This window comes from Lissotriton helveticus, chromosome 3_1, assembly GCF_964261635.1.
Source record: "Lissotriton helveticus chromosome 3_1, aLisHel1.1, whole genome shotgun sequence".
In the NCBI taxonomy this organism is placed as follows: domain Eukaryota; kingdom Metazoa; phylum Chordata; class Amphibia; order Caudata; family Salamandridae; genus Lissotriton; species Lissotriton helveticus.
In genome coordinates, this window is record NC_136061.1 from 771,088,404 (window position 1) to 771,100,759 (window position 12,356).

The 12,356-nt window shown below is 47.1% G+C and overlaps 1 protein-coding gene across 3 annotated transcripts in view; it reads left to right on the plus strand.

The window, feature by feature from the left end:
* The window catches only part of STK33 (serine/threonine kinase 33), a 1,224,797-nt gene that overhangs the window by 48,456 nt on the left and 1,163,985 nt on the right, over positions 1-12,356 (plus strand). The gene's annotated exons all lie outside the window — the stretch shown is intronic.

Sequence of the window (12,356 nt, forward strand, 5' to 3'; positions counted from 1 at the left end):
GTGGTATATATCCTCTACAGGTCATAGGGAGGCTGGGGTCGAGTATCTAACAACTCCACTACAAAAGTATCACTTTCCTCTTTCGCCAAATAAGACCTATCAATGTGCAACCAAAACCTCCTATCTTCACATTCGATTCCTGGCTCTTGTTTTTCCTTATCATACGCTACAGCATTCTGTGTCAACGTTTGCATTCTCCCTTTTTGTGCATCTCTTTCCATCTATAACTGCCTCTGCCTAGCCTCCTTCTGCCAAGTTCTGAGAGAATCAAACACCGACTGCCTACTTCGTCTCTTAAACAGCTGTTCCTATAAAAACCCAAGTTTTTGTTCATCAAAAGTGCCCATCAAAGGCCACTGCAACTCAGCATTGTCCTTCGTATATTTGTGGCATAATGGACTAAGCATAATAGGGCTGCCCTCAATAGGCACCGGCTGAGCTTCCTCTAACCGGGCATCTGCAGAACAACAACGGCAACACAAATTCCAAACTTTACTTAGGACAGGCATTTCGAAAGAAAAACAAAATTGTTAGCTTTACCTGGCAAAGTATTTGCAAATACTTTTAAGCAAGACAGTCCTTAGACCGTACCAAACTCAAACGACAATGGTACTATATCCACAAAGAACCCTCACAAACTCACCTGATATTGGGACAAACAAACCAGTTCTCCACTGCTGACTCTTCAGACCAAATGGTCAGATTCAGGGGTTACGCTGTTCAGGACTCCAGTCGGGATGGCCACTGGGCGAGGCACCATCCAGCGGGACAGAAGGAGCAGCTGCAAGTAATAAAAACTCTTGTGCAGGGACCCCTGACCCGTCAGTCCGACCCGGCAATGGCCTTGGCCTCCCCTCCATCTGCGGAAAGGGGATGGAACAATCACCCAAAGGAGTCCCTGTTTGGGCACCAACTGAAGGAAGTTTATTTATTTATTTGTTTTTGTGTTTTATAGAGCACAAACTTGACCCGTTAGGGTATCATAGCGCTTTACATGATTACAAGTTGTATACAAAATAACTTAGGAAGGGGGGTGGAAAAATTTGGGATAAAAACAAGTATATACATTTTACAAGAGAGAGAGGTCCAAGAGCCTAAGGGCGGGATACCCGGAGATGTCGGAGGATTAGCATGCGGTTAATCCAAGTTGTGGCAGTAACAAAGTGTTAGGAATGTGTGAGCAGTGACACAAAGTCGCTGAGGTGAATGCAATGCAAGAATTAGGAAAGGAATTTGCCCATTAGGAAGGTTTTGGCCTCCTTTTTAAAGCGTGCCAGAGACGTAATTCTTATAATGGCGGACGGGAGTGAGTTCCATATTCTTGGTGCAGCCCCAGAGAAACCCCGATCGTAAGTTTTATTTCTATCGCAAGCGCAAATGGTGGAGCATGAGATATCTGGCGGAATGGGAGTTTCTGGCTCCTCCAGATACCATGAGTTTCTGGGCGAGAAATGCAGGGGATTTAATGTATAGAGCCTTGTGAGTGATGCAAGCCAGTTTAAGTTGGATTCTGGCCTTGAGGAAGCCAGTTCAGAGCTTTCAGGTGTGGAAAGATGTGTCGAATTTCTTTGCACCTGTTATTAGGCTGGCGGCAGTGTTGAGGCAGGCTTTTAAGGGGGGGGCAGGGAGATCTTGGGTACACCCGAGAGAGAAGAGCATCCATATTTGAGTCTGGAGACGACTAGTGCCTGGACTGACATTTTTAGATCAGGAGTGTCAAGGAAAGGTTTCAGTTTTCTTAGATTGCTCAAGTGAAACCTGGCGTTTTTGGCCATCGAGTTGATGTGGCCACGTATATTCAAGCTGCAGTCTAGGGTTGTTCCAAGGGATTTGGCAGAGTCCACTATGGTCGGTGGGCAGCTTAAAGCTGTGATCGCCTTAGTCCATTCCTGAATGTCAGGGTTGGTTTTGGGTGGGGAGATTAGAAGAAATTTGTTTTTTTGTGAGTTAAGTTTGAGCTGGTTAGAGGTGAGCCATTGGACAGTCAACTTCAAGGCCTCATTCAGGGGGAAAAATCTCTTCAGGAGAAGAGATTTTGATGTAGATCTTTGTGTCATCGGCATACATATAGTACGAAATATTGGCGGTGCGTAGTACTTCTGCTAGCGGTTCAAGGTAAAGATTGAAGAGTGTAGGGGACAGGGTTGATCGTTGGGGGACTCCAACCATGATACGAGAGGGTGCGCAGAAGTTACCATTGATTAGGAGTCTCAGAGAGCAATTCTGGAGGAAGGACCTAAACCATTCAAGAATGGGTCCATCCAGTCCCAGCCTAAGTTTGAGGCGTTTGAGGAGTTTTTCGTGGTTGACAGTATCGATAGCCGAGGATAGGTCTAAGAGGATTAGGAGACAGGTTTTGGCTTGGTCAAGGGCTTGGAGGGCATCATCCACGATGTGGAGAAGAGTGGTTTCAGTGCTGTGCCCAGGCCTGAACCCAGATTGGAAGTTGTCTAGCAGGTGGAAGGTGGTGATGTGTTGGCTCAATTGCTATTGCACACATTTCTCCAGAACTTTAGCAAGGAGTGGGATATTGGATATAGGTCTAAAGTTGTCAGAAGAAGCAGGATTCAGCATAGGTTTTTTTAAGATGGGGATGACTTGACTGGCTTTTAGAGAGTCATGTATCGACCCCTGAAGAAGGGAGGCGTTGATTATTGCAGTCCAACTATGAATGATAGATTGAAACGCGACGGCTAGAGAGGAGTGGGTCATTAAAGTGGTTGTTTGGGTTTAAGGAGGATAGAATTTTTGAGACGGAATGGTCGTCATAAACTTGAAGATGGACCAGTGTGCTTGGTTTTTGCGATATGTCTGGGGAGGCAGCGCAGAGAGATGAGGCAGTTCCATAGGGGATTAGGCGTTTGTAGCTGATCTAAGTTTATTTCCTAGGGCAGTCATTTTATCAGAGAAGAAGAAGGAATATTCCTCGCATGTTATTAGAGATTTAGCAGTTTCTTTAGAGGTTTTAGCCTGTTTATTAGATTGATGTTTGACCATTTCGAAGAGCTTGCGAGGTCTGTTCTTGGCATTCCCCAGTTCTGGTCTGAAGAATTCTTTTTTTTAATTGAGGATGTTCCTATTATAGGCATTTCTGGTCCGGCGGAGAAGTTTTAAATGGGCGGCTGAAGGGTGCTGTCTCCAGATTCTTTCTGCCTGCCGGAGGGTTCTCCTTTCGTTGTTGAGGGATCCGTTGAACCAGGGGTTTCTGTCTTTGATGTGTTTTTTTTTGTTTTAGCGGAGCAAGATCATCCAGAATGTTAGATATAGTCGTGGTATAGTGTTCTGTGAGGTTGTTGACCGTTGTGAATTAAGCGGGGGTGGGAGGTCAGTCTTGCAGCGTGGGTCAAGGTTCTTAGTGTCTCTAATTCAACATTTTGGAATCACAGGTTGTGGTGTCCTTGTCTTGCGGGTGCCAGGTAAAAGGAAGGTAATAGCGTGGTGGTCAGACCAGTCGCATGGTTCTATAGAGATAAGCTTGACTGCTGATTCCTTAGCAATGATCTAGTCTAGAGTGGCACCTTTCGAGTGTGTTGGGAGTTTGCAGTTTTGGGTAAGGGCTTGGTCGGCCAGGAAGTCTTTGATGGCGTTGACCTGAGGGTCCTTGAGGTCGTTCCAGTGCAGATTGAAGTCTCCAAGGAAAATGTCTTTAGAATTGGAGGACACCTTGGCTGTGATGACTTCCATGAGGTGGTCAAAGAAGGTGTGATTCATGCTTGGGGGGTGGTAAAAGATGTGCAGTCTGCACAGTTGGGTGGCGTTGCTGCATATGGTGAGTGCAAGGCATTCGCAGGAGTCTGTGGGATCTGCCAGAAGTTCAGTTACGAGGAGGTTAGAGCGGTGAAAGCAGGCAATGCCTCCCACTTTTTTATTTGATTGTCTGTCCAGCCTTGCGATTTTATAGTTTGGAAGGACTAAGATGTCTGGGCAGGGAGAGGAGGATTCATTGAGCCAAGATTCAGTCAGGATTGCTAAGATTTTTGGCTCAGGATGAGATCGGCAACATCAGCAGCATGTTTTACTGCTGAGCGGCAGTGAATTAGGAGGCTGGACAGAGGGAGGTCAGGGTGTGTGTCGTGAGTTGGGGAGGAAATGGATACTAGCGCTAGGTTGTTATTAATAGCTCCTCTGTTGCCAAGAGTAGCTGATTTGTTAGGGTTGATTGCAACCGTATAGATAGAGTGTTCGTCACTCGAGTCCAGTGGACTTGGGTTTTTCAGGGGAAGATTTGTAGGTAAGGAGGAGGGCTAGAATTTCCTCCTCTGAGAGGTGGCAGGGCTACTTGCAAGGGCGAAAGTGTCTCAGGGATAGCTGTAACGGGCGATGGAGGGACTTGGTGAGGGGGGAGTAGAGTTCTGCGGGAGCTTGAAGTTCCAGAAGGAGAGTTCGGTGAGGTGAAGAATGGTCTTTAGTTCCACAATGAATTTATGGATGCTCTAAGTTAGTTTGGCTGCTCTGAGGTGCAGAGTTTCAACTTCCATAAATGAGGGAAGCGCTTGCGGGCCGGAGGTCAATGGTTTGGGAACGGTTCTGTTAGCATGCACTGGTAGCCTCGTAGTTAGCCTAGGCCGACTTGTGTCTTAAACCCTTGGAGGTGTGGTTTGTGAGTGGCTAGGTACAATTGGCGGATTGGTTGTGGGATCGTTGGGGCGGGTGTTTGCTACCCTACAGGTGTTTGGCATATGAGTCACTATGTAGGTAGGGGGTGAGCACTGGTTGGGGGGGGTGGCGGCAAGATCTCCTTGAGGGATGGCAGAGGTTATGTAGGAGTGGAAGGAGAATTCCTGGTAGAAATATGGGAGACGTTGCCTAGAGAGCCGTTTAGAGTGGGGAACAGCAAGAATTGGGTTGGTCTAGTCCGCACCTTTGAAGGGGTCGGGGGAGGGCGAGGGGTAATGGTTGGGTCTTTGGTGAAACTAAGCGGAGCCTTTTATCCTTACCCATTGGGCTACGTTGAACGGAGCGCAGGAGGGGGTCGGTGGTGAAAGTTGGTGTAGGGGTTAGCGTGGAAAGATGAGGGTTGTGCACATGTTTTTTGAGGAGGGTGAAAAGGTCCGCAAATTTATTGAGGTCTTTGGTTGGAGCTTGGATCAGGACAATGCCATTTTTGTATAAGGTGATGATAAGGTCAGCTCGCAAGTTTGAGGAGGGAGCGATCGTGAGCTTAGTATCGTAAGGAATGTTCCTGGTTTTGTGTACGTTAAGGAGGTTCGAGATGCTTTTGCACCATAGGGATGTTTTTCTGAAGTAGAATATGAGATCATTAATGATTGGGCCCATGTCCGCACTATATCATAGGTCAGAGATCAGGGTCTCCGGGTGACTTTTCAGAATGGAGTGTTTGAAGGTTTTAGCAGCGGTTTTGGAGATATTAGAAGGATGAACAACGGTGTAGAAGTTGTCCCCTATTGAGGTCATGCACACCCCTACCATATTGGCGAGAGAGGGGAAACTTTAGGGCCAGGGGAGAGCTAAGGGAGGTTGCAGGTGTGGCTCCAGCGGTGAGAATCCCTACTACGGGGTACAGACAAGGAGGTCTGCAGTAATGCAGGGCTCTGGCAGTGAAGGATACTGCTTCGGGCCTAGACAGGCAGTCCGCAGAGTAGCTGGGTGTCCAGATTAAGGGGAGTGAGCATAGGATCATGTGGCCAGACAGTATGCATCCCAGTAGGGCAGAGGACTTCAAACTGTGGGGCGCGACCCCTAGGGGGGTCCTGGAGTCCTAGGAAGGGGGTCGCAGATTCCCCAGCTTCACTTGCCCCTGTAAAAAGAAAGCCGTCTGCCCTCCTGGGATGGCTAATTGAGATCATTATCAGCTGTTTGCCTGAATGAAAGGCAAATGCGCTCTGATGAGCCAGAGAAGCTTTGCACATACTTAACAGGCTCGGTCCTTCCACAGCAGTGTGCACTTGGAGAGACCTTTGGTGTCACAGATCTCTCTGCGTGATGTAAACTCAGCCGTGAGAGCGTCAGTTTAAATAATGAACTGACCTCTAATCTGGCATGCTGAGGCGTGACTGTCAGATCACAGCAGACATCAGCAGCGAACGTTCAATGCATTCAGCTGCCTTAAAGCCAGGCCTGATTTTAAAAGAAATGCTAAATGTTTTAAGCAAACTGAAGGACGGGCGCTTCGCATTCGTAAGGACATTTGTATAGCGCATCAGTAAAATAGCTTTGTTTAGGCGCTGCGTCGTCCCCTTGATTATGGCTGAGCAGTAGATAAAATATTTTAGTCGATCAGGGGATCAAGTAGATCGATAGCTTAGAAATGCAGCACATAGAGAAGATTTCATTGGCAGGACCGCAAACAACCCTCAATGAACAAAAGACGTGCCACTAATGGAAACCGGAAAATTCAGAGAGCTTTGAGGGGCCTCAGTGAGTGAAGGAAAGGGCAGGCCGATGGCCCCTGGTGGTCTTGGTGTGTCATCCCTTTGCCCAATTCGTGGGAGTGTCTGTAAGGACGCCACCTGCTCGCACACTTTGCCCAAGACGCCCCCTCTTCGTTGTTTTCAGAATCCAGACCTTGCTCCCTGTTTCACGCTGACAAGATAGCTCAGCGGGTCGATCTCAAACTTTCCAGTCATGAGGCTTTCAGGCAAACGAGCCAAGCACACAGTCTGCTGAATAAACTCTCATGTCCCTAAGCGCCTCGAAGCGTCAGAGTGCCTGCTCCCATGCTTTCCCATTGAATCACAACACACTGTGTGCAAACCACAACATTCAAACTAGGCAGGCCTTTCTTCCTCAAACGGACAGGAAAATAAGATAAGATGGGTACAATGTTCACCAAAGACTAAATGTAGTGATGTCCGCTGTAAAAAAATGGTCACATTAATATTATTAAAATGCCTAAATGAGGAGGAGCATGTATACATCAATTAACCCTTGCCTCATGGGCTGCTGTATCTAGGTGTGATCAAACTAATATTAACGAAGCCATTACATAAAGCCGAAATAATTGGTCATGGGCCCTTTAAGGGCTGAACGTGGCCCGGGGACAGCACCATTAATCTTCAGCCCGGGGTGTCAGTGCGGTGTGGGGCACTGACTTTCCTGTCAGATAACTCAGATTGTAAAGCGCTCTGATATCCTTCGGGATCAAGTTCGCGCTATATAAAACTTTATAAATAAAATAAAACCATACCTAAGAGGCAGTTCAAAGTCACCCTGCATGGCTTTGCATTGCCTCATAAGGAGTAATCAGTAAGACATAGCAGCGCAAGTCACTGCGTTGCTTTACTCTGCGTCAATGAGGTGTTCCATGGGCTTTGCGTGGGGTTCCCACGCAAAGCCCATGGATTTTGATGGTGCCCCACATTTACAAAATGATGTCAACTGGGGCAGCTCCAAAAACTGACGCCTCTCCAGTGGAGGCGTAATGAGGAGCAATGTTCTAATTTCTCTTCATTTTTTCCTCTTTCCATGTGTGCTGCATTCTGCAGCTCTCATAGAAATAGGAAAACGCCCCTCAGGATTGTTTTGGTGAAGGAAGGTGCCTCTTCCCGTACAAAAATAATTCTGCCTACGTTAGTGCTAGGCAGCAATTTGTGAAGGGAAAAGAACTGGAATGCTCCGTATTTCATAATTACAGTTTATTCCTGCCCTTTCACATTGGCATTGGGCAGCGCTGATAGAAGACTTGCAGCGATGTCCTTCACTAATTCCTCATAAATAAGGCCCTTTGTTTTTAGCTACACCCCTACGCTCAATGACCTTTGGTTTGGATATGCTCATACAATGTTATAAGTAAACTCCCATTCTATCCTCTGGGACAAATAGCCTTTCCATAGTGAAAAATGAAACACACTGTAATTCACTGCCAGAACATGTCACACACCAGTACATGTCTTACCTATAACACACACAGCACAATGCCCACAGGGGTACCTTGGGCCTAACGTAGGGGTGACTTACATGTAAGAAAAGCGAAGATTAGGGCTTGGTGAGTGGGTACACTTGCCAGGTCGACATGGCAGTTACAAACTTCACGCAGACACTGCAGTGGCAGGTTTGATAACCCTTTTAAGGGCTGCTTGGGTGAGTGGCACATTCAGTACTGCAGGACCACCAGCACCATTTGATTTTATAGGTTCTGGCACCCTCAGTGCACTTTACTAGGGACTTACCAGTAAGTCAAACACGCCAATCATGTAAACACCAATCCATAATACAGTTTATAATAGGAGCACTTGCACTTTAATACTGAACAGCAAAGAGGAAGTGCGCAGAGACACTGAACCAGCAAAAACAGAGTCAAAACTAGGTCAGAAAGGAATATAACAGGAGAAACATGCCAAAAGATGGCAGGTACAACAGGGGCATTTATAGGTATTGATATATGTTGATGACGAGAAGAACCAGTTTCTAGAAAATTTTGTCAAAAGGGGGTCCTTATGCCTAAACAGGTTTGACAAGGGGGTCTCGACATCAAAAAGTTTGAAGACCACTGCAGTAGGGTGTGGTTGAGGTCAGCCAAGGCCCTGCCATACTGGCGAGAGAGGGAAAACTTTAGGGCCAGGGGAGAGCTAAGGGAGGTTGCAGGTGTGGCTCCAGCATTGAAGATCCCTACTCCATGGTACAGACAGGGAGGTCCGCAGTAATGCAGCTGCGGGGCATAGACAGGCAATCCGCAGCGTAGCAGGGCATGAAGAATAAAGGGGAATCTCAATGGGTCACTGATCTGATACACAGCCAAGTCTCCACATCCAGATAAGTTGCCAAGTACAGGAATCACTCCATTTGAATCCCAAAAGCTATCGCCATGAAAATGTAACGTCTGCCATAGCACTGCAGATAAAGCAAAAGCCGCACTCGCAGCGGCCGTGTTGGCTGTAAGGAGAGGCAGGAGAAGGCTTACATAGGCTTACAAGGGCTGCGACCGCACCTGGGTGTGGCAAACCCGGTTAGGAGGCGAGAGGCACGTAGCCGGCGCCGCAGGGCTCCGGCCGCCCCCCGGCAGACTAGAAACCACAGAGGTAGGAGACAGAGGGGGTGAGGCCACAGCAGACTAAGTCAGTTGGGCGTCCGCGGGGTCAAGGCTGCAGCAGAGCAGGAAGCCGCGGAGGCAGGAGACCGCAGGGGTGATGCTGCAGCAAGCCAAGTCAGTTGGGTGTCCGTGGGGGCGAGGCTGCAGCGGGCCGAGCCGGGCCCGGCCCCAACGCCTCAAGCCCCAGATTGAAAACTCACAGATGGGACCCAGCAGAAGTTGGGCAAACACAAGCCTGGACGTCGGAAGCCCGGCTCCCTGGCAACCAGCAATCGCTCAGGGGGACCCCGCCAGAGCCGCCAGGCCACGGTCCCCAAAGTACCTCGCCAGGCAGGGAGCAGGGGGGAAAGGATTTACCAATGCAGGTTGCCGGACTCCGGGCAGGTCCAACTGTAGTAGTGTTGAGGTCAGCAAAATGGCACCAGAACCAAGGACCCCCTGCTGGCACCAGGCGAACATCGATCCTCCAGAGGCAGAGGGAAAGGACTCACCATCCAAATGCTGCCCGCCGGCCACCAGACAGTTCCAGGGGACGCAGATTGTCGGCAGCAGGCAGGGACTCGTCACCAGTGATGCTGGCCAGTGGGAGCGTCGCTGGAAATGGCACCGGCATCCAGGGCCACCCAACTGGCACCAGGAAACCTAGATCCTCTGGAGACAGGCCGGCACAGGATCGGAGGAGCCAATCATGGGCGTCGGAAATCAAGGGCTCGTCTCCAACCCAGTGGATTTCTACCTTCCGCAGCAGACCAGCACTGGAGCAGGAGACCAGCCGAGCAGCGCAAAAGCCGGTTAGGGTCACCCAGGTCACTAATGACCAACTCTCGGCCTTCCGTACCAAATGAAGAGTCGGTCAGACAGTAGAGAATACAAACCAATAACTATTTATTTATGTGCACTCAGAGCGGAGCCCCATCTGTAGAGTCGCTAGGAGTGCTACAGAGAGGACTGAAATAAAAAAGCATAAAGATACATTATGTACGTTTCATAGCCAGGTAAGAACACGCCCACAGTGGAATTTTCCAGGCAGATGCAGATAAACAGCGAAATACAGAAAAACGTTTTCAGCACTCATATCTTTCAAAAAGAAACATAGTCCAAGGCGCAGCGAATGCTAACTTACATATGGCACTGCATAATCATAAACTTTTTATTCTAACATAGTAAGGACAGTGCGAAGAGATTAAAAAAGTTTGTGATTAGGTTTGTCTTGCGTGTATAAGTATACTTGAATGAAAGTTTGTTCTATTTTCTTAGCAGTGTTCTTAACCCGTTCGCTGCTAGGCCCCGCCCCCCTCCACTCCTGTGCTAAGCCTTTTTTTTTAGCTGTTTGGGGTAGTTCGCTCTTAGGTCCCTGTAATCTTTGGTCCACTTAAGGTATCCACTGCAAATTTCCGCCCTTTTTTCCACACCACCCTGAGGATTCTAAATGTACCCAGGGTTTGTGGATTCCCCTGGAGGGGACTCAGAAATTATAAAAATACAGCTAATTATTATATATTTTTTAAATGCAGAGAAAGTGCTGCAGAAGAAAGCTTTTTTCCCTGCAAATGGTATCAACAAAGGGTTTGTGATGCTGAAATCACAATCTTCCCAGCTTTCAGGGACATGCAGACTTGTCAGAAAACCAAAATGTTTTACACAGTTTTGGTATTTTACTGGGACATAGCCTATTTTTGCTATTTTTTGTGCTTTCAACCTCCTTCCAGTTAGTGGTAGAAATGGGTGTGAAAGCAATAATGGATCCCGGAAAGCTATACCTTTCTGAAAAGTAAACACAAATCTGAATTGAGCAAGGGGTCATTTCTGTAGATCCTTCAAGGTTTTTCTGATAGAGCCTAACAGTTAAAAATAAGAAAATTTGATAATGAGTTGAAGAAAACAGCCATTTGTGTCAACGTTTTCACCTCTAACTTCTTCTAAGTATGACAGATGTTTTAAAGCAATACGCCGTCGCATCCGCTGGACCCTTCTTGTTGTGGGGATATATAAGACCTGTAGGTTCACCAAGAACCAGAGGAAAACAGAGCCAAAAACTGAGCAGTGTCTTTCAATGATTTGTCATTGGGTACCGGGTATATAGCAATACATTTGCTAAAATATAAAGAGTGAAAAATGGGTATCAAAGAACACCTATGTTTTTTCGAAATGGGAACAAAATATAGAGTTTAGAAACAGTAGCTATTTGCACATCTCCGAAATTGTGGGTACTCATACTAGCATGTGAGTTGTAGGACATTTTTTCAAAGTGACTTCTTTTTTACACATTGTCTCACATTTGGAAGGCAGAAATGCATAGAAAGTCAATAGGTAATAACAGTTGCTGTACAATTCTGAGTTCCCCTAATTCTCCCAGTAGAAATGGTGCTTCACTTGTGTGGGTAGGCCTAGTGCCAGCGGCAGGAATCGGCCCAAAAACAACGTGGACACACCACATTTTTAAAGTGAAAACAGACTTTTTTGCACAGTGCCTAACTGTGGATTTTGAATCGTAGCTCAGCCGGCACCTAGGGAAACCTAGAAAACCTATAAACTTTTTAAAACTAGACACCCAGAGGAATCTAGGATGGGGTGACTTGAGTGGCTCTCACCAGGTTACCCAGAATCCCTTGCAAATCTCAAACGTTGTAAAAAAAAAACACATTTTCCTAACATTTCTGTGATGGAAAGTTCTTGAATCTGCATGGTTCCTCAAAATTCCCAACACCCTGCATTCTCTAAAGTCTTTCAATAAGAATGTTACCTCAGTTGTGTGGGTAGGCCTAGTGCCCACGACAGAAAACTGCCCAAAACGCAACATTTTTACAGTGAAAACTGCCCCTTTTTAATTTATTTTGAACCCTAGCTCTGCCGGCACCTGGGCAAACCTAGCAAACCTATACATTTCTGAAAACTAGACACCCAGGAAATCCAGGATAGGTTGACTTGTGTGGCTCTCACCAGTTGTGTTACCCAGAATCCCATGCAAACCTCAAACATTGTAAACAAAAAAAACCACATTTTCCTCATATTTCTGTGATGGAAAGTTCTAGAATCTGCGTGTAATCCACAAAATTGTACCCACCCCATGTTCCCCAAAGTCTTCCGATAAAAATTGTACCTCACTTGTGTGAGTAGACCTAGTGCCTGCGACAGGAAACAGCCCAAAGTGCAACGTGGACACCCCACATTTTTACAGTGAAACTGACCCTTTTTTTGCAAAATGCCTAGCTCTAGATTTTTAACCCTAGCTCTGCTGGCAACTAGGGAAACCTAGCAAACATATACATTTTGGAGAACTAGACACCCTGGGGAATCCAGGATGGGGTGACTTGTGTGGCTCCCACCATATTCTGTTACCCAGAATCCCCGGCAAACCTCAAACTTT